Below are 25,039 nucleotides of genomic sequence, written 5' to 3'. Positions count from 1 at the left end.
CTTATCTTCTTTATCCCTCATTCCTGAGTGTATCGAATATATGTTGTTCCAATCTATTCTCCATAGACTTACAGATCCACAAAAATATGTAGTGTAGTGTCTGCTTTTAAAATATATATAAATGGATCATACTGCATGTCTAACTCTGCAATTTGCTTTTTTTATTCAGCATTATGTTTCTGAGACCCATCCATGTTGATATATATAGAGAGAGCTAGTTCATCTGTTTAAACTGCTCCATGGTATACTATCATATGGATATACTATAGCTTATCTATATATTTCCCCCTGATAGAATCTATGTATAGATAGATATCTATGTATTTCTCCCTGTTGTTAATTCTTTCCTATTACAAAAAACGCTTCAATGAGTAATCTTGTATATGTCCCTCAATGCATTGGGCAAGAGTCTCTCTAAGATTTACCTAGAAGGAGAATGGTGGGGCTTTAGGCTTCATGCATTTTCAGTTTTAGTAAATCCTGCCAAATTACAGAGTAGTTTTGCTAATTTACACTCCCATCAACAGTATAGGAGAGTTCTTGGGATAGATACTATTATTATCTCCATTTTGCAGATGAGGAAACACACAAAATGTCCAAAGTTAAACACTATCTATCTGAACCACATCTATCTGACTCCAGGTCTATACAACACAATGTCACTACACAATATGCACTAATTAACACCTGGAAATACATTCAGCTGCAAGTGACAGAATCCCCTACCTGTGGCTTAAGTAGCATGAGTATTTATCATCTCACTTAACAAAAACAGTAGAAGGAGGTGGTTCCAGAGCAGCTAAGCAGCCCAGCTATGTCATCGGCAACATGGACACTTTTCGTTTTTAATTTCGCTATCCTCTACTGTTGAGTTATCACCCCCATTTCATTTTGTCTCAGCCTTAGGAAGCCTGACATTGCTCTGACATCATGTCTAAGTTCATAACAGTAAAGGGGGGTTGGGGATGCGCAGTGGCACCATGCATGAAGTTCTTCTTGCTCTTTTTTTATAATAAAGGAAAGAAAAATGCCTTCCATGAATTCCCCACTCACTACACCCTTTGCCATTTTTTCTCATTGGTCAGAGCCTACAACTGGTCCAATCTTCGGGCAGAGTGGCATGAGATTATGCCTGGTTTAGATCAACCACAACTCAGCCACAGGGACTACAGATTTATCTTTTTAATACCAAGCCATCTCCATGTCTCAAATCTGTTCTGTCAGCAAAGAAGAAAGACATTGGCTGTTGGATAGCAACTTGGTTTTCTTTCATCTGTGACATTTTCTTCTCAATTTTTTTTACTGGCTTCTCCTCCTCACTCAGTTGTTAAATACTTGCTTCACCTTGGGACTCTTCTCTTCCCAAAATAGTTAAGAGAGGACTAACAGATGGCCAGCAGGTCAAAATTGAGTTTGTGACCCCTGCTGTATACCCTCTCCCTATGCTGACAGCATCCATTTTCATGGTTTCATATACCATTTACATATTGCTAACTCCTAAATTTGTATCCCCAGTTTCTTCTTCTTTCTTGAGCTTCATATTCATATGTAACATAGCCTCTTTAGAGATTCCTCAGACTTATCAAACTCAACATGTCCAAAACTGAGCTTTTCACCTGCCACCCAGACTTGCTCTTTCTTTTCTGGTACAGTCCATCTCCAAAAATACAATTCCCTTCCACTAGAGTTACCCAAGTCAGAGAACTGTTTCACTTCCCACACAATAGCTCTCAAGTTTGTTTGCTTTTCTTCACCTGTACTGCAAACACCTTAATCTAAAACTGCTACTAGAGAGGCGCCTGGGCGGCTCAGTTTGTTGAGCATCTGGCTCTTGGTACAGGCTCAGGTCATGATCTTACTGGCATGAGAAGAGCCCCACATCCAGCTCTGCACTGACAGCATGGAGCCTGCTTGGTATTCTCTCTCTCTCTCTCTCTCTCTCTCTCTCTCTCTCTCTGCTCCTCCTCCACTCTTGAGAGCTCTATACCTCTCTCAAAATAAATAAATAAACTTTAAAATAATAAAACTGCTAGTAGAAACTTTGTGGTATATCTCCAGACCAGCACCTGTGCACCTGGGTTATAAATGCAAATCTTAGGCCCCACCCCAGATCACTCCTGGATCAGAATCTGCATTGTAACAGGATTCCCAGGCAATTCATTAAAATTTGAGAACTTTTCATGTTGACTTTTGCTATAGCTTATTAACTGGTTTCCCTGGATCAGTGTCTTGCCCCTAAAACTCTTTCTTGACACTACAAACCTCATAAGTCACTTCTCTTATTAAATCCTGTAACTAACCCCCCCTCCAAGATCCCCCTCCTCACTGTTGCCTTGGAGACAGAAGGCAAAAGCCTACAGAACAGACACCTTATAGAAGTTCCCCTCCTGACCAATCTCCCGCTGCATTCTGGCTTGCCCTCTGGGCTCTAGCCACATTAGTCTTCCAATTTCTGTGCCCAGCCATCTTTTTCCCAAGTCAGGGACTTTTTGCCTGCGATACCCAGCATGATCCCAACTTTCTCTGGCACATAGCTAACTCCCACTCACTTCCTCAAAGAAGTCCCCCTCTCTTACAGGCCTTGTGAGGTCAGCCACTCTCATGTTAACCTCTCTTTTTGCACACTGTGCTCCTTCAGATATTTATCACAGTTGTAGTTAAAAAAAAATGGTGTGCATGTTTTATTGTTTAATGTCAGGCTTTCCCCATTGAATGGAAGCTCTAAGACAACTGCATCAGCTCTAGTGTTGTTACATCCTTCTGGCACCTAGAACAGTGCTTGACACATGTTCCGTACTCAATGAGTAGTTGTTGACTCAATGAATATGAATGAATAACAGTCCCCAGGGAGTTGTCCTGGCCCGCGGTGGCCCTGCTTTCTTAGTTCAACTGGAATTAAGAATCTGCAAAAGACTGAGGAGGGCCAAGGAAGCATAATTTGACCACCAGCAAGCTAACTGGGGATGAAAACGTCCAATTCTGACAGATGTACCCCGTGCACGTGCTGAAAGAAAAACAGAAGCAGCCGCCTGAGAGTGATGGTAAACATTTTGTTCCCCAGCCAGTGCCCTCCTCAATACACTCCCAAACTGACCTTTAGAAGGACTTTTGTATAGTGGGAGGTCTCTTTTAACCTCCAATGAATAAGAGTGTGAAGTGGTGTTTGCTTTTTTCCCTTTGTTCTCTGGCTGAGAAAAGTCTGGAGGCGGTAGAGTGAGGCTTAGCAATACAATTGCCTTCCCTTTCAAATGCTAAAGAGGGTTTTTGCTACTGGTTTAGTATAATCTGAGAGTTGTAGAGGTCTGGAAGGGATCCACTCCCCTTCCTTTTGGCATCTCATTTCCTGCAGGCTAGGGGCAACTTGGCAATTAATAGAAAAACCAAGGCTGCAAAAATATAGTCAACATTGTCCTCCAAGTGTCTCTGCATGGTGAACAGCAGAGAGCTAGATGCTTCTCTCAGGAGAAGTACAGGATGTATAAATTCCCACAGTTCTGAGGTGGGCCAGAGATTGTGCGGTTTGTGGCTTTCTCTTCAACTGGGAGGGAGCTGGAATCAGAGGGCGACTCGTTCAAGATAGCTGTTAGCACTGCCTTTTGACTCCCCTACAGCATGGATCTGTGTTTTGAGGGACCATAATGTTTAAACAGTTTGGAGGGCTCTTATAAAGAAAGAGAACATAAAACTATGAATAAAAACAGATTCAGGGCTTTGGAAAGAACTGAGGGTCTTTATTAGCTTAATGATACATCCATCTCTGACCCCGTGAGTGTACAGGAAAAGCTGAGGCTTTGAAAGTCTTGGGCAAGTTATTCACTCCCTAGAGCCTTAATTGGGTAACCAAAAAAATAAGACCCTCTAGTCCTCCTTCTTAGAAATGGTTTAAGGAGAAGATGCATGAAACAAAAGTACCTGTTATTTGATAGGATGTGCTCAATAAAAATGTCATTTTGGAGACCTCCTCTTTAGGGACTTATAGATCCATTCGAGTCACCTTCTTTCCTTAGGTTTACTGAAGTTTTTGCAGGTGTTGCTATAATCTATCTGGAATAGATATGATTACTTGGAGACTTAATCGAAGTTCCCATAGTGGTAGCTGAAATCAACACATTTTTTTGGACATTCCAAGGATCCCTAATAGATTTAATTTGTATTACTTTTTAAAAAGCTAGTCCACGGCTATTTGGTTTGGTTTTCAGGTTAATTTGATGTGTTGTTTAACGTGTGTGTGTGTGTGTGTGTGTGTGTGTGTGTGCACATGCCCAGGCTGAGAATCATATTGTTTACTATCCCTAACATTGATCATACTTCACCAGTTCTTTCTACGTGTATAATCCTAAAGGCATCTGAGTCTATAATAAATCAGGATCAGCAGTAAACCTGTGGAGGAATGGAACAGGAAGAAGGAAAATAAAAAGGCGATGAGGTGAAATCATAGCTAGCAAGTAGGTCAATAGTATTGGGGTTAGTGGGGGAGCCTCTGGCCTTGTACTTCCTTCTTCAACTCCCAGCTCTGCCACTTACCAGTTTTCACCTATAGCTACATTCATTTGAACCTTTTAAATCTCACTTTGCTCATCTATAAAACTGGGATATTTATAGGAGTTTCCTAAGAGGTTTGCTATGAGGATTAAAATGAGAAAATCCTCTCAATGTGCTAAGAACGGTAACTGGAACAGGGCAAACCCTCCATAAATGTTAGTTATTATTAAGAGCAATTCCTGCATAGCCTGTAGTGAGCATTACGTATGTCATGTCTTGTTCACAATACTGGGGGATTAAATGGCCCTCCCCAAATGGGGAACTATCGGAATTTAGACAAGAGTCCAGTTTTAATGAGTCTCTGTTTAGTGTTCTTCACCAAATCAAAGATCCATGGATTTGTAAGATGAATGCCTATTTCTAAGTAGTAAGATGTGGGAAAAAGTGTTTCTCAGAAATGAAATATAGTAGCGCTTTTTCCTCTGTGTTACCTCTTGCATCTCTTCTACCAATTTCCCTTCACTAGAACTGTTAAAAGATAAACATAGGCATATGTAAAAATTTTAAGAGTTTATTTGGGCAAAAAAAACCTCAAATCAAGCAGCATCCAAACTAGCAGGCCGAATAGGGCTCCACGGAGCTGTACAAAATGATAGAATTTTAATAATCTCATGGTTCATGAGTTCAAGCCTTGCATTGGGCTCTGAGCTGATAGTGCAGACCTGCTTGGGATTCTTTCTCTCTCTCTCTCTCTCAAAATAAAAATAAACTTAAAAAATGATAGACTTTTATAGGCGGAAGGGAGCAGCTCTTTTTTTACTAGGCAAAAAAGTGGGTTGGTTATCGCAAGGTTACTTTCCTTTAGGGGATGGGGCTCTATCAGGCAGAATACCCTAACTGGTGCTGATCAGGCGATTCCTGATTGAATGGTTTAAGAATCCATTTCTGGGAGAGCAGAAACTATGGTTAAGTCTCAGATTGGTGTTGTGGAGTTTAGCATAAGTGACTCTTCCTTGGGCCCAGTGTGTTGTTTTGTCTTATTTTGTTTTGTTTTGTTTTGTTTTACCAGCATATTGTTCAGTAGTGAATGTGTCCATTGCCAGAAATATTTATGTATAAGTTAGGTTAGTTTCCATAACATATTAAAGACAAAAAAGTTACTTTTTTGGAAAACTAAAATGTGTAATTTTACCTCGGTGGCCAGTCTTTGTCTGGCTCTTTTGCTACTCAGAATTCCTCCTCTCATCTTAGAAACTAGTAACGTGTTTTGTGTGTGTGTGTGTGTGTGTGTGTGTGTGTGTGTGTGTTTTAATGCAGCTTAATTTGTAATAGCCAAAAACTGGAAACAATTAACATGTCCATCAATAGGTGAATGGATTAACATGAATGTATGGTCACACAATGGAATACAACTCCACCATAAAAATGGGTGAACTATTTACAAAGACTATGGCATGCATAAATCTTAAAATAATATGCTGAGTGAGAGAAGTTGGATGAAAACAAGAGTACATACGTACCATATGATTCCATTTATATAAAATTCTAGAAATGCAAGCTAATCTACAATAACTAAAGCAGATTCAGTGGTCACCTGGAACCAAGTGGAGGGTGAAGAGGGATGAGAGGGAGGGAATCACAAAGGGCATGAATAAATTTTTGAGGGTGACAGCCACATTTCTTCTTTTTCTTTTTTTCCCTCATAACTATTCTCTTTATAGATAAGCTTACCATTGGTGGCAAATTTTTATAGAGTGGAAAGCTTTCACTATATATTGTCTATATTTAAAGCTTGTTTATCTTTCTGAAGAGAGAAGTTCTAAGACTAATAGGTACTGGAGCTAACAAATTCAAGAAATTAGATAAACTGCTAGTTTATTAAATTTGTTTAACCTGTTAGTTATAGCTTGTTAAGTTAAAGTTATATATTTTGTTTGAGAGTGATTGGTAGTGATAAAAGTTATTGAAAACAATGACTCATGTGATATTTGGGCTTTAAAATGATACCATATCCAAAAAAATATCAACTTACATCTTTTAGGAATTGGTCAAATGTAAATACATGTTTTTCATTATATGTTTGTCTCTCTGGTTTATTTCTCACAATAGTTTTTGAAAACGATCACCATAACAGGGTTTATTTCACAGAGGGACTTATGCAGTGAAACATAGCCAACAAGCACTACTCATACACATAAGACAACTCAGTTACCAGTGCCTGTTCACATACCTTTTCTCTGTCATCCCATCTGAATGCCACAGTCTCCAGCCTCAAGAAAACTGTCATTTTCATAACCAATTCCCAGATTACCAGGTCTGTCAAACTTCAGCACTCCTACCCCATCCATCACTCCCCATCCCCACCATATATACACACACTTCATTATAAATTCTTACATGCATCAAGCAACCTTAAGGAATTTAAAATCCATCATTCTAATATCAAATAGCTCTTTAAAAACTATGGTAAGCACAGAGAAACACAAAGGGCTTGTTGTAATGCAGATTTTCATGCCTACTCAGACCTTTTAATTTTATAGTTCTGGGTAAGGAATCAGCATTTTTATCTTGAATCTTTGACATTTTAATTATTACATGTCATGGTGTGGACCTCCTTGGGTTTATCTTGTTTGGAGCTCTCTGTGCTTCCTGAACCTGGATGTCTACTTCCGTCCCCAGATTATGGAATTTTTCAAGTATTATTTCTTCAAATAATTTTTCTGTCCCCTTACCCTCTTCTCTTTTTGGGATCCCCTACAATGCAAGTGTTTGTTCACTGCTGTTGTCTAAGACATCCCTTAACCTATCCTTACTTTTTTTTTTAATTCTTTTTTCTTTTTGCTGTTCAGCCTGGGTGCTTTCCATTACCCTATCTTCCAGATTGGCTGGTCTGTTCTTCTGCATCCTCTAATCTGCTATTGATTACCTCTAATGTATTTTTTCATTTCAGTTATTGTATCCTTCAACTCTAATTGGTTCTTTCTTGTATTTTCTCTTTGTTGAAGTTCTCACTGACTTCACCCACTTTTCTCTCTAGTCTGAAGAGCACCTTCATGACCATTACTTTGAACTCTTTATCAGGTAGATTGCTTATCACTGTTTCATTTAGTTCTTTTTCTGAGCTTTTGTCTTGTTCTTTTATTTGGAACATATTCCTCTGTCTCCTCATCTTGCTTGACTTTCTGTGTTTGTTTCTATGAATGGGACAGCTACTGCTCCTAAACTTGAAGAAATGATTCTGTGTATGGTTGTACCCTATGTAAACTATCTGTGCCTGGTGACTTTGGCTGCCTGGAGCTGTGGCTGGCATGGGCAGGGGGTCCTGGGACACTCTGTGCTGGGGCTGCCCTGGTGGGATGGCTGGAGCTGAAGTGGGCACAGGCCAGGGCTGTCTGTATTGAGGGCACCCTGGGATGACAGCTGACGCTGAAATGGATGCAAGCTCAGGTATTTCAGGGTGCCCCATGCAGGGGAGACCTGGCAGGGCAGCTGAAGCTGAGGCATGTGTAAGCCAGATGCTCCATGCAGGGGCACCTTAGTGGAAAGAGTCTGGAGCTAAGGTGGGGTGTGGACCAGGGATCCTGAAGCACTCTGTGCAGGGGGTGCTGTGGCAAGACAGATAGAGCTGAGGCAGGTGCGGGCCTTGGGGTCCTGAGGTGCTCTGTTCTGCGGGTGCTCTAGCCAGTCATCTGGAGCTGAAGTGGTGTCGGCCTGAAGTGTTTGGGGTATTTTGCATGCATGTCATCTTGGTGAGATGGCTAGAGCTATACTGAGAGCTGACCAGGGGTGTCCCAGTAAGCTGGGGCTGCCTTGGTGGGACAGCTGAGACTGATGTGAGCTAGGGACCTGGGTCCCACTGAGATGGTAGACTGGCTATGATATCCAGAATCCTGTTCCCATCTCAAAGTGGAAGGGGAATGTAAACCATACACCTGCAAGCTTGTCTGACCCAGAGAGAGTTCCAGCAGCTCCCTTACCATTTGGCAGGGCTCTAATGTTAGTTCTTCTGTGTTCTAGTTGTTCTTTTAGACTACACCTTTTTTTTTTCCTGTGCCGTAGGGCATTTGGGGTTGGTGTGGGCTAGGGACCTGGGTCCCTGCTGAGGTGGCAGGCCAGCTATGGTGCCTGGTACTCTGCTTCTGTCTGCACAATCAAGGTAGAGGGCAAATGTAAACTCTGGCACTCATCAGTTCCTCTGACCTGGAAAGAGTTCCAGCAACTCTCCTGCTGTTTGGCAGGTTTCTAGAGATGGCTCCTCTATATTCTAGTTGCCCTTTTAAACCATGGCTTTTTTTTCTGTGCCCCAGTGCAGATGAATCTGTTGATGGTCCCCATAAGTCCCTTCTTTACTGTAGTTCACCATGTGGGCAGACGGGGTTTCCCTTTGTTACCCTGCTTCCATCTCTCTTGCCATTCTCTATTTGGTTTGTTTTTGTTTTTTGTGTTTTTTTTTTGTTTTGTTTTTCTTTGTCTATTTTTTTCTTCAGGAGGAATTGCTTTATAAATAGGTGTAGACTTGGTGTGTCCACAGAGGAAGTGAGTTCAGGGTCTTCCTATGTTGACATTTTGGACTGGAACTCTGATAACATGTTTATAGTCTAACCTCAGGCCAACCTTTTCCCTAACAGAATCTTCTATCCCTTTATTCCCCACACATCTGGTATCATCTCTTTGCGTGTAAATTCCAAATATTTTTCTCTAGCTTCAACCACTCTTTTCATTTCTGAAAGGCTTTTTAATTATCAACTCAATTTGGGTTCATTGCTGATCTCTCAACTCAAACATACTCAAAGCCAAATTAATCTTTTTCTTTTGTTCTTTTCCTTCCCCTCCTTTCCCTTCTTTTCCCTTCCCTTCCCTCCCCTCCCCTCCCCTCCTCTGTTCTTTCTTTTTCTTTCTTTCTTTCTTTCTTTCTTTCTTTCTTTCTTTCTTTCTTCTTTCTTTCTTTCTTTCTTTCTTTCTTTCTTCCCTTTTGTCAAGGGAGACACGATAATTCTCTCCAAGTAACTGGGCCAGGCCAAGACTATCATTTTATCTTAAACTTCTCCCTTCTCTGTGTCCATCTTCCCCACAATCCTTTGCTTAGACTTTTATTACCTATTTTGCTTCTTCCCACATCTACTTCCACCTCCCTGGTTCAGGCTCTTGCTTTCAAAGAAAACAACATGAGTGAAGAGAACAAGCAATGAGAAACCCTCATAATGGGGCTAGCACAGGACTCAGAAATTGAAAGATATTTTCCTTGAGTAGAGAATTTTATTCCAAAGTAATGGAACATCATCAATAAAGGCAACCCAGGCATACAAATGCCTGGCATCATTAAATAAAGGCAGGGAAGCTTGTGTGGCTTTTTCAGGTTGGGTATGTATAGACATACTCAATGATTAGACTGGACAAGTATGTTTATTCTGGAAGACTTTGAATTTCATTCAGTAGCCAGTGGAAAAATACAGACTTAAGTGGCACAAAAACTTGTTATAAAATTGTGTATAGTTAAGAGAACATACCATGCAAGCATTAACTATGGCACTAGGAATTGATATACAACATATTTTGCTCCTAGAATTGGTTGTTTGAGTGGCTAATTGCTTGTGGGAGTGGAAAGGATGGGAGAGGAAGGTGCCAGAGATGACTCTGAGTTTGGTAGCCTGGGCGTTTAAAAGCATGATTAACCTGAGGAAAAACACAAATTGAGTTTCGTGTTTGTGACTGACAGTGGAGTTCAGTCTTAGGCACGCAGAGTGTGATGTGTCAGTGGGATATACAGGTGGAGGTTTCCAGGACATACTATTACCTCTGTGAGGATGATCTAGAAAAATCTATTCCTAGCTCACCATTGGATATATGGTTTTTATTTATATATTCCATCAACACAAAGACAACCTGTCTGGCCCTAAACCCATCATGACTGCCTTACCTCAAACATCTTGACCTTCCCACTGCCCCAGTTGGTTAATGACATTTTTATTTCCAAACCCCTTGTCTACTATCTATGGGTTATTTTCAATTCTTCTCTTTCCTTTGATGCTCTCATATTTACTTAGGCATCAAATCTTATTGATTTTTCTTTTAGAGTGTCTCTCACGTCTGCATATCTTCTGCCTCTTTTAACTTTACTGCCTAATCCTGGTCATTTTTTATAGCTTAATAACCACCTTCTAACAAGACTCTTCCTCCAGTCGGTCTGCTAAGAACCCATTCTGTCTGCCACAATAAGATCACTCTTGCTAAAACATAAGTTGATCTTGTCACTCCCTTTCTCACAAACTTTCATTGACTTTCTGTCACCAATAAGAGGAAGTTCAAATTCCTTAATATTATAAAATTCATAATATACCTACTCTAGCATTCTCTCCAGCCAAACTGATCTCTTCTGCATCTGACAACCTACTTTTCTCTCTCCCAGCCTTGCTTCATTGCCTGAAATGTTATTGGAAGTTTGTGAAGGGTGAAAGATGTTTATAGAAATATTTTGAGATGGAAGAAGAAAAGATCTTAGTATCCTGGCAAAGTCTCAAATGGGACCTTACTGAATATACCTAGCTAACCTGCCATGCTAGTGGGCTCCAATCACAGACCTAACATCTAGAGAAGGGAAGAAAAAGAAGAGGAAATGAGGGAAAGAAGGGGAGATAAAAGAAAGAGATGCATAGGAGTTAGCCAGGAATGACACAACTATCAGAGCTAAATAACAGTCTTTATAAACCTAAGAGTGATTATTCTCTTGTCTTTAAGCTTCTCAAGGGCAGAAACCAGATCTTGACTCTCTCTGTCTCCCAGCACCCAGCACAAAGGCTGGCATATAGATACTGCTCAGTAAGCATTTCTGAAATGAATTGTCAGCAATTGACTGGTCTTCAACTAAAAGATCTCAGTTCCCTCACTATTCCCTCAGGTTGTATTTTGTAATTGTAAAAATTTCCTTTACTTTTTGTATGCCTTTTCCAATAAGTCCAGAACAATATTGAGGGGAAAAAAAACACAGGACTCAAAAGAGTGTTTCAAATATGGTATATAATGGGGAAATTGATTTACTCCAACAAAGTCTTATTTTTTCAGTACATTTCCAGAATCAGACTTGACTTTTCTGTCTCACTTCCAGCTTATGAGCAACTTTAACCATTAACTCTTTCCAGCAACAATTATTCATTGTTAGTCACTGCCCTTGCTATGCTGGTATAATGTTTTCCCTCTTAATAAATGTATTACTCTGTGCTAGTTGCTAATGAAGTTCATTCTTTTTGCCTCCACCTCTTCTCCATCTTGCCAGACCATTTGGAATTCTAATCCTGTCCTGGATGCTAGCCCTCCTAACTGACGATGGGTGTCATCTGCTAACAGCATGTATCATCTGTCAGCTTTAGGAGCTTATTTTCTGTTCTATCCATGTAAATCATTGATGAAATATTAAAGAATCAGTCCCAGAATGAATGCTGTGGGACATGATTTCTAATATCTCTGAGTTTGACATCAACGCCATTGATAATGAACTTGTTGTAAGACTGCCTACCATACAGTCAACATTTCTCCAGTGTATTCATTGAATGCATTCTTAGAGAAGACAATCAAAAGTCTTTCTGGGGCCAAATAGCTATGGAAAAGTTTAGGGAGAAACTTAACATGCTGACTGCCTGCTTTTCTGCTAGGCATTTTATGTGTGTTAATTTAATCAATCCTTCCACAACTCTCTAAGGCAGTATAGTATAGTGGTTAACACCATGGTTCCTAAGGTTAGACTACCTGAGGTTGAATTTTTCCTCCATCACTTAGAGCTGTCTGATCTTGGCAAGATATAGAAATTCTCTGTGCTTTAGTTTTATCATCTGAAAAATAAGGAAAATAGAATTCACCTCAGGGGACTTTATTGAGGATTCCATTGCATGTAAAGCACTTAACCAGTGTCTGGCACGTAGTGAATCTTAAACGAATCTTAGTTATTATTATTATCCCACATTAAAGTTGAGGAAATTAAGGCTGGTATGTAATGGAACCAAAATTTGAGATCCAGCAGTGTCTGATTCCAATTCATAAGCTCTTTCTACTCTCCTGTATAGACTTTTAAAATTATATCCCAAATATTTTCAAAAGAGACTTCAGATGAAAATGGCCATGGCAGTCAGAAATATATTTGATTATACCCAAACTTTATGATTTAAGCCAATATATTTGGGGGGGGGGAGGGCGTTTATATTTGACTAAAATCTTTTTTAAAGACAAGTTACTTTATGAGAAAAACAATCAACGTAAACTTAAAATAAAAATCATAGAATCTTAGGTTTGAAAAATTATAGGGATCATCTAGTTGAAGCTACTAGTGAATAAGAGATTTTGGAGTTTTTTTTTTTCTTTTTACTCCCCCCACCCCCCCTCCCACTTACATAAGTGGTAAGTGCTCAACATACCAGACTTGGATAACCCTGAGAAGCTCTGAAGAGGAAAATCACCCATAATTCAAACACTAATGGCAATCATTGTTAATGTTTTCATGTATGGACTTTTTAGTGTTATTCTTCCACACACACATATTTTTTGACAAAATGGCATCACAATATATATGCTATTATAGCCTGTTTTTTTTTCACTTACTAACAGATTATGAGCATTTCCCATGTCATCATTTTATTGATGTTTAACATCTGTAAAATCTGTAAAAAATAAATAAATCATATGAGAGTACCATAAAAATCTAATCCCCTACTGTTGGACATTTAGGTTGATTCTATTTTCTTTCCCACTATTATAAATAAAACTGTCATGAAGAGCCTTGTATTATGTTGTTGCATAATTCTCTCATTATGTACAAATCCTTTTTATCCTTAGCAGATGGTTAGCCAGCCTCTGTTTGATCACTTCCAGTAACAGGGAGCTCACTTCTTTGCCAGACAGCTCATTCCATTTATGGACAACTCTAATTGTTAGAAAGTTCTTTATTTTTAACCAAAATCTGTTCCCTTTAACTTACACTCATTGATTCTAGTTTTGTGGTTTGGAATTACCCAAAGCAATCTTTCCTTTTTGTACTTGGCAGCCCATCAAATACTTGAAAGAGGCCGTAGTGAAACTCCCCAAGTATTCTCTTCCTGAAGATAATTATCCATGCTCATGAATCTTATGATAAAAAAGGATGAGGAATTGGTAGCAGTAGGGGGTTCCTCATGAAAGATATACATTTGGTAGCATAATATTTCCCTTTCTGCTTTGGCCTACTGGAAGCTCAGAGCCTCATTGGTTGCCCCATCTTTCTAACAGTATCACCTTATACCTGCGTATCTTTGTGTTATCTTTGCCCTTGGGTCCAATAGCCTATATTTTCTTGGCTATTACTTTTCCTTAAAAAAAATTTACTGAAGATGACTCTATAAGTTCTGTACCTCCATGGTGCAAGGTATATTGTAATGAAAAAAGTTTCTCTATTTCTTTTGGCAATTCTTTGTATGAAACTAGTTGACATTTTTGTCCCCTCTCATCATTTAGGATACACGCATGTCTTCTACTCCCCAAAGCTACCAGAACAATGAAATAGTTTCAATTCCCTGCCCCTTCTCTCTGTTGGAGAAGCTTAATGTAATGTGAGAATAGAAAGCCATCTCAATCCTCCTGAATCATTAGTTCCTATAAAATTGTCAATATCTCTTCTGTCATCCAGCAGCACCATTTTCTGTTCTTCAAAGAAATTAGAGAACATACCTTTCCACCCCCCAGATCCATGATGAACATGTGTGTGCCACTGTAGGATGGGTAACCCTCCCCACAACGCCTCTGAGAGGATGGTAGTGTTATCCTCATTTACCCTAAGAGAACAGGGGCCTGACAGGCGAGGTTTGAACCCAGGCCCCTCTGACTCTGAATCTGAGAGCCCATCCCGGTCCCTAAAGGGCGCGGGCTTCAGATGAGCTCTGGACTGACTCAGGCCACAAGGATTCCACTGCCATTGGGCGAGAGGCAGGCGACTCTGCATGTTCCTCCTTTCATTCAGGAATCCAGCTCTGATTATCCTCTTCCCACTGAGAGAAGTGTGGTGGCTGCCAGTTGCATATGGCTTGACGAAGATAGGAGAGGACATAAAGGCGGCCCCCCTCCTCTCTGTGCTCCTGGATGAGAATCAAGCAGATTGTTTCCTATTTGGAGGAAGTCGATGTGAGAAACCTAAGGCAGCAGGCAAACCCCAAATGGGTGAGAATAAAAAATACTCCCCCGACCCCCTTGTGAGGTTCTGCCTGGAGGAGCCAGGTGTGAAGGCACCAGGGCTGTCTGTGGGCCAGAGAGCCAGAATATTTCTGCCCCAGGAGCTTCCTTCCTGCATATCCCCTCCTGACGAGAGGCCGCGATTGCCTTCGGCCTCCCTGGAAGACCTCTTCTGCTGGCAGGCTGGCCTATGTAACAGCTCTGAGTTGAAACCCTCTTAAAAATAGCTCTGTTCCCTTCTGGGTTGAGCAACTCACACTTGAAAAGCTCTTTATTCTTTATAATGAATAGAGAGCAGGGACTTTTCATTGAAAAAGAAGAGCGATAATGCAAAATAAAGGCAGACTGAGGGTAGTTGTTCTTTTGAAGCGGCGGACAGGGAGGCCTTCGGCACTCACAGCTTTTACAGGTAGCAACCCTTTCCTCGGATTATTCCTGGAATAGAGGCATGGAGAGGCTTTTGAGCGGCTCTTGCTGCCAAAAGCATGTGTGCGGCGGGCAGTATCTCAGGTGATAGCACGGGCCAGAGACGCGGGCAGAGCAGCCTCAAGTTGAAATTTTGATCTCATTAATTGAAGAAGCAAAACGCCTCCCCCCTCGGCCCCCCAAAAGAACGCATAGCTCTTTGCTCTCCAGACCTCTGAGGCTCACGCCTGTACCCTGGAAGGACCAAGAAAGGTTGGAAATTAAAGCGGGAGGCCAGAAAGCTGGTGCCTACCTTGGCAGGAAGAATCACAGGTGTGTTGTGGAGAGTCTTGTCTGTTAGGGAGGCTGGACTCCACCATTTGCATCTCTTCCAGAAAGAAAGAGGAGTTCAGATGGAGAAATGAGATAAAACTCTTGGCCTGCAACGTCAAATCTTCTTTTAAAGTAACATGTCTCCTTTACATCAAGTTCAATGCAACTCTTAGGATCCTAGTGAACCAGCGAACAGCTCTATCTCAGCTGTTACTTGGGTATCCTGCTCTATACCAGATATAAGCCTCTGAGAGGTATGTGTTGCATGGGAGCGAGGGGTTAGACATCTGAATTGGGCAGGGCAATTAAAGCTAGTTATTGCGTAAGAAAAAAAAAAAAAAACAACAACAACTCCAGATCACAGTCTCTTAGGATAAGAGGTTTGTCCCTTACTCGCATGAAGTCCAACATGGATATTCCTGGTCAGGTAGCCATGCTGGGCAGCTCTTGTCAAGTGGTAACTCAGGGAATCTTTCCATCATGGGATCTTCCAATCATCCTCTGGGCTTTGCAATCCTTTGCTTCCTGCCACTCAGACCAGAAAGTGATTTTAAGTTGGTAATGGGGAGATCATGGAGACATCCTTAAGGGGCAGGCCTAAATGTGGTGTACATTACTTCAGCCAGACTCAGGCACTTGGCTCTAATTAAATGGAAGGGGACTAGCAGATAAGAAGAATTGACTTGTGTATCCAGGAAGGATGGGTGAAGTAGATATTGATGGAATTTAGCATTCTTCTCCAAAATATCTAATCTTCAGGCCACATGATTTCTTGTTATTTCTTCTGTTCACCCCACGTGGTCCATACAAGCCAGGTGCTCTCTGTGGCTGCAGAATACAGTGAGGCTAGAAGCCATGTCCTCTTGTGGTCTTGCCGCTTCTCTTGGTAAAAGGCATCATGGGCCCATCAAATCCTAACCCTTTCCTGCCTGGGCAAAATATCTTTCTCTCTCTTCTCTGATCTTCTCTAGAACTCTTAGCATAAACTTTTCAACAAGCTCAGCTTTTCCCAGAAGATAAGAAACAAAGTTATTCTGACATAGCTTCAGGTTCAGCCAACCGATAGGCCAACCACCTTCTTGAAATGAAGGGAGAAGGAAAATACAGAGAACACATTACAAATCAATATTTCAAGAAACCATCATGCCACCAAAGTGCTTGAGTTCACTGGCATTCGTGAGACATTTGACTCAAGACCTGTTTAAGCTTTTAAATTCAGGACTGCCATCTTTTCTTTAGACTTTTTTGATTTCCATCATAGCAATAAGAAATCATGTTTTGCCCCAGCATCTTTTTCATAAAGACAGAGCGGTTGTAATCACCATGATGAGATAAAGAGTACACACAGAACACATGGTTGAGATGGGGACATTGGGCAGGTGACTAGGCTGTCACCAGCTAGGCGAACTGATGCCACCTACCACTTATGAGAGTGGGCCAGACCAGATGCTCAGCAAAGTAACAAATTATTGCTGACCATGGATCTCTGAATCTCTCAGGCAGTTGACAGCTTGGAGTGACAATTGCTATGGTTTGTTTTAATTTTCTCAAGAGACAAGATTTGGTAGGAATTCATCTGTTTGGTTTTTTTGAATTCACGTCTCTGGACCTTGGGAATTACATTCCAAGGGACTAAAGGAAATGCAAGTGCCATTTGACAGCCACAGAAATCTTAGAGGAATTGTGGTTCATGGGAGTGGTTTTAAAAGACAAGATAAAGAGTAGTCTGATTATCAGAAAGGAGAAAAAGTGAGAATCATGGAAAATACCAATGTATAACTTGAAGGCTAATTCTTTTTAATACTCATCTAGGTTTTGCTAAACAGCAGATAACTCATAAGTTTCTATAACAACACAATAATTGCTATGGACTGAGTGTTTGTGTACTCTCCCTGATTCATATGTTGAAACCCTAATCCCCAATGTGATAGGATTAAGATACAGGGCCTTTGGGTGGTAATTAGGTCCTGAGGATACAGCCATCATGATGGAATTAGTGCCCTTAGAAGAGACACCAGAGAGCTTTCTGTCTCTTCCCTCCCTCTCTTTCTCCACCCCCTCCTCTGCCAACCCCAACTGTTTGAGGACATGAGATGGCCAACCAAAAAGTGAACTCTCACCAGAATCCTGACCATGCTGGCACCATGACCTTGGACTTTCCAGCCTCCAGAAGTGTAAGAAAATAAATTTCTGTTGTTCAAGCCTACCATTCTAGGGTAATTTGTTATAGCAGCCTGAACGAAGATAACAATCATTTCAAACTATGATGTGTTTGCTCGGAATAAGTCATACCTAATTCATTACTTTTCACTTTTTAGTTGGACTATCATGTTGTCCGATTAGGGGAATATCATAGATCTGTCTTTAATCCTGATTATGTTGAAAGTCTTGAATAGTAATATATTTTGATACATTTAAAGCTGTTGAACAATCAAATGTAGGCTGAACAATGAGAAAAAGCCTGAGCTTTGTTTGGGGTACCTGGCTATAGGGAGAGCATGCAACTGTTGATCTCAGGGTTGCGAGTTTGAGCCCCACGTTGGGTGTAGAGATAATTTAAAAAGTAAAAAAAAAATTAATCTTTGGGAACAGGCAGTTAATAACAAATTGTTCTTATGTGTCTAGATTCTGAAGCAATGGATAAATAAATGTAGGTGTCAACCTAATAAAGAGAAAAAAAAAACAAACAAAAACCCAGCCCTTGTTTTTGGTTAAACTGATGGAAGAACCTGACTGGGTATATGCCCACAATCTCTCCCCGAACAGTTCCTGATATTTCAACGCTATCCAGTCATGGCATAGCTGGGCCACAACAGGTCACCCCTGAGGAGACAGCTCAGTGTTTGGTGGAGAAGAGTTTCCTAGAGCAGAGGCAACTCCGAAGAACTCAGAGAGGATGCACTCGGGCTATTTTCAGTGCTTTCTCCAAAAGTCACTAATCACCAAACATGGGCAGAAGTAGAGGGAGTAGACTAGACGTGGCAGAAGTTATAAACCTGACATTTCTAGAAAGGCAGGAATTCTTATTTTACCAGCCAAGTCAGGAATGCATGGAGAGGACTAGAGTGACTACACCTGGCAAACAATGAGAGAACCTAGAGTGAGTCTTCTCTTACTGCCACTGTTTCAGTCAATATTTTGCTATTTGATTCATATGAAAATACAGAAGGAATGTATATCTTTGTTGAAGCTGATGCCAAAATAGGGAGAATAGCTGACATGACAAATGATAACATTGCTATTAAACATTATCTTGGGGGCATCTGGGTGGCTCCATCAGTTGACTGTCCAACTCTCGATTTCGGCTCATGTCCTGAATCCTGGGTTGTGAGATCAAGCCCCACATCAGGCTCCATGCTGAGCGTGGAGCTGCTTGGGATTCTCTTTCTTTCTCTCTCTCTCTCTCTCTCTCTATCTCTTTTTCCCTCTGCCCCCCCCCCCATCTCTAAATAAATAAATAAATAAATAAATAAATTAAATAAATCCTTAAAAAAAAATAATCTCAACTGAGCTGGAATCCACCAGGCTGGAATCTCCTAGATATAACTGGCTAGCAATAAATATCAAGGCCTTTATTTAGGTAAAAATGTTAAAAAGAAAATTCCATACACAATGCAACTACTCAGACACAGGGTAGAGACAGACAGCTTTGACATTAGTTTATGTAAAAAATGTTCTAGAGGTTTTAGTTTATCTGAACTTACTATGACAACTATTATGTGTCTGCTGAAAATGTTAATGCAGTCTCCATCTGCATTTGCTCAATAAATGATTGCTTACAGTGTATTCTGTAGAAGACACTGTGATGAGTTCTGGGAGCTGCCAGTAGCACAGTGTCTGGAGCAATCTGTCCAGTGAAGGGCACATACTTTAAGAGCAGCATTAATAAGTTAAAATAGAGCACTGGTGGGTGAAGATTTAGTCCTACATCTTTAGGTTTTCATGAGGCAACTTTTACTAACCTGTGGGAACAATATTTGAGTATTTTATTGGTAAGAATTATTTTACCTGGACATGACAGAAACGCTGATAGACCTAGCTTAAATAACAATAAGGAAATTTAGTTTCTTTTATAATTAAAACGACAACAACAGGCGTGCTTTGGTGGCTCAGCCAGTTAAGTGTCCGACCTTGGCTCAGGTCATGATCTCACGGTTCACGAGTTCGAGCCCCACATCGGGCTCTGTGCTGACAGCTCAGCACCTGGAGCCCTCTTCAGATTCTATGTCTCCCTCTCTCTCTGCCCCTCCCCAGCTCATACTCTGTCTGTCTCTCTCTCAAAAAAAAAAATTAAAAAACAACAACAAAAACAAATGAACAAAGAGCAAACCTGTTATAATTAGAGCTGGAAATCTATTTCTCTGCTCTTCTTTGCCTCTTCTCAGCCTCTAAGGGAAGGCTTTTTTCTTCAGACTGACTCTTCTGCAGTTAGAAGATGGCTACTCTCAGTCCTTGAACAAAATGCTTCCTCATTAGAAAATCTCTTTTCCAACTGTTCAAGCAAACTTCTTATTCAGTCTAATTAGGCTAGTTTGTATCATGTGCCCATCCCTGGTCCAATTGCAGGATCTAGAATAATGCTGTGCATTCTATAGCATTCTATAATAATGCTGTGCTGAAAGCTGAACTCTAGAACCAATCACTTGCAAGGGGATTAGAGGTACTACGATTGGCTTGAGTTGAGAATAGGGTCACCTTCCAACATTTGGGCAACGTGGAAGAGGGGTCTTCTATAAGTAACATTGGGGATGTGTTTGAAAGAGAGAAAATAGTGGGAGTGGGTGGCAAGTTGGCCACCAGAAGAGAAGGGCTGTCTTCTTGGATGGGTGAGTTTGAGGAAAGAGAAACTAGGTGTTTTTCCTTTCTCTTTCAGGAAAACCTGTCTACTAGTGGTGAAGCCTTTATATGGCAATAGCAGTGACTCTTACCCTCAAAACCTTGCACACTGGTGTAGATTCAAGCATCCTGCTTCTCTGTATCTGACTATGTCAGATAAGTTCAACTAGGTGGGGGTTATAAGGAAGGCTGATTGCAGTGAAGGTCCAAGTTGTACTTTCCATATATGTTTGCTGGAAATAGAGCTGACCTTTTGATCTTAATCTGCTGGATTCTAGTGTCTAGTTCTAATTAATGTATAATAATGGGAGACATGATTATCATCCCCAAAAACCTTAGCAAGTATGCCCCCAGCAGCAACCCAGAATCTAGTGGATTCTGAGAATTCTGTCACACAGGGATATATAGAGTTCAATATTGAGATATTCAGCTGCTATCAGATATCTAGAGATGTCTAGATATATCAGATATTTAGAAAGTTCAAAGGGTGTGAATTTTCACAGGAATAGCTGTGGAAAAGGCTGCTCTGCTGGTAATGAGAACCCTGTCATTGGAAGTATTCACACGTAGACTGGATGACCATCTTCCAAGTATGCTTTAAAATAGAATTCCTGAACACAGTTGTTTCTACAGTATAATGCAACTTTTAGTTCTATGTACTCCTATTTTGTAGGTATCTTAGACCTGTAGTTTTCAAAGTGTGATACCTGGGGCAGCATCAGGATCACCTGGGAAGTTGTTACAAATGCAAATTATCAGGTCCCACCCTGGAATTCCTGTTATCTGTTGAATGTGCCCCCTGCCCCTTAAAAAGATATGTTGAAGCCTTTAGCCCTAGTACACCAGAATATGAAACACGTCATTAAAGATGCAATTAGCTAAATTAAGTTGAAGTCATACTGGAGCAGCGTGGGCCCTTAATGCAATATGACTGGTGTCCTCTTAAGAAGAGAGACATACCCAGAGACACAGACGTAAGAGGTGAATGCCGTGTGATGATGGGATCAGAGATCAGAGCTACGTACCTTCAAGCCAAGAATCACCAGAGATTGCCAGCAAACCCCCAGAAGCTAGGAAGAGGCAAGGAAGGATTCTTCTCTACCTAAGGAAGGCTTCAGAGGGAACACGGCCTTGCCAACACCTTGATTTCAAACTTCTAGCCTCCAGAATTGAGAGACAGCATAGATTTCTTTTGTTTTCAACCACCCAGCTTGTGGTAATTTGTTATGGCAGCACTGGGAAACTAGAATATACTTACTAAATCAGAAACTCTCAGATCGATGCCCAGCAATGTGTGTTTAATAATTTCTCCAGATGATTCTGATGCATGCTAAACTCCGAGAACCACCAATTTCTATTTTGGATCTAGACCGATGCCTCTCACTCGGACATGCGTATGAATGAATTAGGGATTTTGTTAAAATGCAGAGTCTCATGAAGTGGACCTGGGGTAGGGCCCGAGATCCTGCATTTCCAGTAAGCTCCCATGTGATGCCATACTGCTGGCTCAAGGATCAGACTTCGAGTAGCCACGCCTAGATCAGCACTGCCCAATAGAACTTTGTATGGAAATAGAAACATTCAAATCTGTGCTGCCCGGCAGGTCACTAGCCGCGTGTAGTTGTCAGTCAATGTGACTATTCTGACAACTGATTTTTTTTTTAGTTTTATTTAATTTTAATGCACCTGAATTTATATAACCCCACGTGTTAGAGACAGTGCAGGTCATTGTATCCTTATTCCTAGACTTAAATGTCATGTTTTAGACAAAGCTTGCAGGGCTTCAACTTCTGTTCATCCAAATCATCCATAATTTAGTAGTTAGGACTAGTGGTGCCGTGCCCTATGGAAGACTATGTGTGCTCAACTGTGCACTAGGAGCTCCCGGAGAACATAAAGTAGATTAGAGGGTCTTTGCCCTTAAGGAACTTCCTGTTTGTAACCAACTCTCATTGTATTTCTACCAGTTTCTGCCAAGCCTGAAAGTGTTAGTTCAGTGTTAAAGGGGGAGGGGGGGGTGGAATTAAGAAATAATTAGAAGAGATGATGCTTGGCAGGGGCTTTTTTATCTCAAGGCTACCAGATTTTGTTCATGGAATTTGAGAACATGAGTGATTTGCATATGTTGCATAAATTTGCATCTTGTATTCAAGAGCCTTGACTCCAAGTCTATGAAGTACAATTTAATTAATTAGTGGAACCTACTAGCGTTGTATTCAGAACAGGATTCAGGGCATAACACACATGGAATAACTAGCTGTTGACAATTCAGGAGATTCCAGACCAGACCAGGTTAGGAGACCAAAAAAAAAAAAAGGGAGCGGAAGAGGGTCACAGCTGAAGGGAAGGAAGAGGTACCAGGAGCTTTGTTATCGCTGACCCCTGCCTTCTCTGCACCTCAAGCCTTTGTGTAAGCTGTGGTTTACTTTTCACAAACTGCACAGCGTCAGCTGAAGTTCCGCGAATGCATGGAATTATGCCTCTTATGCCAGCTAGTGTCTGTTTCCTCCTCTTTGGTATACCCCACCTCTCTTGCCTTGCTTCTTGGCCTACAACTGAATTCTGCATGGGTGTCAACAGATCATTTTAAGGAGAAAAGAGTGGATGGTAGGCCTACAGCAAAAGAGAGGATGCTAGGCTCCGGGGGTAGAAAGTTAAATAACACAGGGTCTCTGCCGTGAAGGAGCGCAACATCGCAGCGGGGGGATGGACGCACGAGCAGTAACTACCATACTGTGTGTTAAGGAAAATGGCGCAGCTGCGTTTTAGCAGGAGGAGGGCCCCCAGGAGACACAGCCAGACTCCTCTCCTGTGGAGGGGTGGGAGGAGAGTCTTCACACAGGAGGAGCTTCACGACAGAGAAGGACTGTGGGTGGGGTGGTGGGTTCCAGGCCCAGAGAACAGCATGGTGTGTTTAGCAAACTCTAAACATCACTAAATGTGAAGAGGGGGAGGGAGGTCAGGGAGAGGTACGAAAGCCAGACCAGCTTATAAATGCGTTATTCACTCGCTTTCAGAGGCAGGGGGTTGTAACTAAAATAGAGCACTTTAGCCCACCTCACGGAGGAATGAAAACGTGCCAGAAATCCAAACAGAAAGGCTAAAAGGTCTTTCCCCGAGGAACGATGTCATCCTCTCCTAGCATCTCCTGACCTACGTTTGCTGTAAACCTGCCTTAACATTTCCTACATATGCCTTTTTCTAGGAGATTCTGAGTGCCTTTATGACCCGAGTTGACTAGGAACAAGTACCTATACAAAATAAGCTGTGTTTGAGGCACAGAACCAAATACACTCTCCTGTGTGCTGGGCGGCCGCGGGGGTTGGTTTAGACAGAATGGATGCCAAACATGGCACTTAAGTAGATGTTCACGAAAACCACCCAAAGATTTCCCTCGATTATCTCACCTCTTCACTGTGATGGCATTTATTCCCTCTTTCTCTTGGAACCTCAGAATAAACATGGCCCCTGGGTGCAGCCCCAGAGATACTACAGATTCATTTGGACCCTGCCGTGGCCAAATCTGAGAGCCACAGATTTCCCATCACTGCCAAACTAGCAGGATGGCTCAAGGAGGGGGACTAAGTCTGGTGCCTCCCCTGTCTCACCCATGTAACGCTGCTGTATGAGAAAACTGGCTTCCACATATCGTTGATTTACGAATTGTTTGAGAAAACACAAAGTATAGAATATAAATTAACTAACTCATGTATGTGCTCCTCAGTTTAAGAAATAAAACATTTCGGGCACCTGGGTGGCTCAGTCAGTTAAGCATCTGATTTCAGCTCAGGTCATGCTCTCTGGTCTGTGAGTTTGAGCCCCGCGTCGGGCTCTGTGCTGACAGCTCAGAGCCTGGAACCTGTTTCGGATTCTGTGTCTCCCTCTCTCTGTACATCCCCTGCTTGCACTCTCTTTCCCTCTCTCTCTCTCAAAAATAAACATTAAAAAGAAAAAGAAAAAAGAAGGAAACATTTCAAGATCAGTTGAAGCCTTGTGTATCACTCTCTTCTCACATTCTGACCCTTCTTCTCAAGAAGTAGTCACTATCCTGAATGTGGTGTTTATCATGCCAAATACTGTCTTTCTATGATTACTCTGGTGTATCGTGTTTTAAATATTTTAAGATTTATAAAAATGCTATTCAATGGCATCCCGGTAAATGCTTAACAACTGGATCTCCAGGGAGGGAAAAAACTCAAAAATAAAAGACCTGATTTAAAGCATCTGCCAGTTTCTATGGTGTAAACATTCCCACCACAGCTGATTTCAAGCTACCACCTGATGTCAGTGAACCCGGAGCTGGGAAGGAATGAGCCCGAAAGACATGAACTAGTTCCCGGACTCCACTGATACATCACACTGCTCTACATGTCCGGTAACTTGATTTTTTTCCCCCTCATCATTATTATATTTGAGATTTACTCACGTTGATGCATGTATTTCTAGGATCTTTTACTTCTAGTGCCATATAAGGCTGGGGATTGCGTGAATGCACTAACATTTATTGTTCCTTTTGATGGATATTTGGGTTACTCCCGATCGTTTGTGTCTTAAAAACAATGCTGTAAGAATCATTTCTGAATGTACTTCTTGGTGCACTGATGCAAAAGACTCCAAATCTCAGAATAGAATTTCTGGGTGTTGGTTATTCATGTTTCAACAGGACTAGATTTTGCCTGATTTTTCTCCTCAGATTTCTTCTCCCACTAACAGTGTATGAGAGTCTCATTACCCTCATCTCCTATTCTTAGTTTTGACAGATGTTATGGGCTGAATCGTATCCCCTCAAAAGTCATAT

General features: G+C 41.3%; 1 long non-coding RNA gene and 1 pseudogene across 1 annotated transcript; both read right to left on the bottom strand.

Annotated features, from left to right (window-relative positions):
* Positions 1 to 25,039, bottom strand: part of LOC101091548 — a 55,264-nt pseudogene that overhangs the window by 3,126 nt on the left and 27,099 nt on the right.
* Positions 1,971 to 24,014, bottom strand: LOC123379157. The gene is made up of 4 exons (XR_006583236.1): positions 19,736 to 24,014; positions 12,223 to 12,305; positions 3,913 to 4,044; positions 1,971 to 3,004 (listed from the first exon to the last, which is right to left on the bottom strand). It is a non-coding gene; the product is annotated as an uncharacterized LOC123379157 (long non-coding RNA).

The sequence above is a fragment of the Felis catus genome, chromosome C1 (assembly GCF_018350175.1).
Source record: "Felis catus isolate Fca126 chromosome C1, F.catus_Fca126_mat1.0, whole genome shotgun sequence".
NCBI lineage: Eukaryota > Metazoa > Chordata > Mammalia > Carnivora > Felidae > Felis > Felis catus.
The sequence above is the reverse complement of the archived record's forward strand: the minus strand, read 5'-3'. Positions and strand labels throughout refer to the sequence as shown.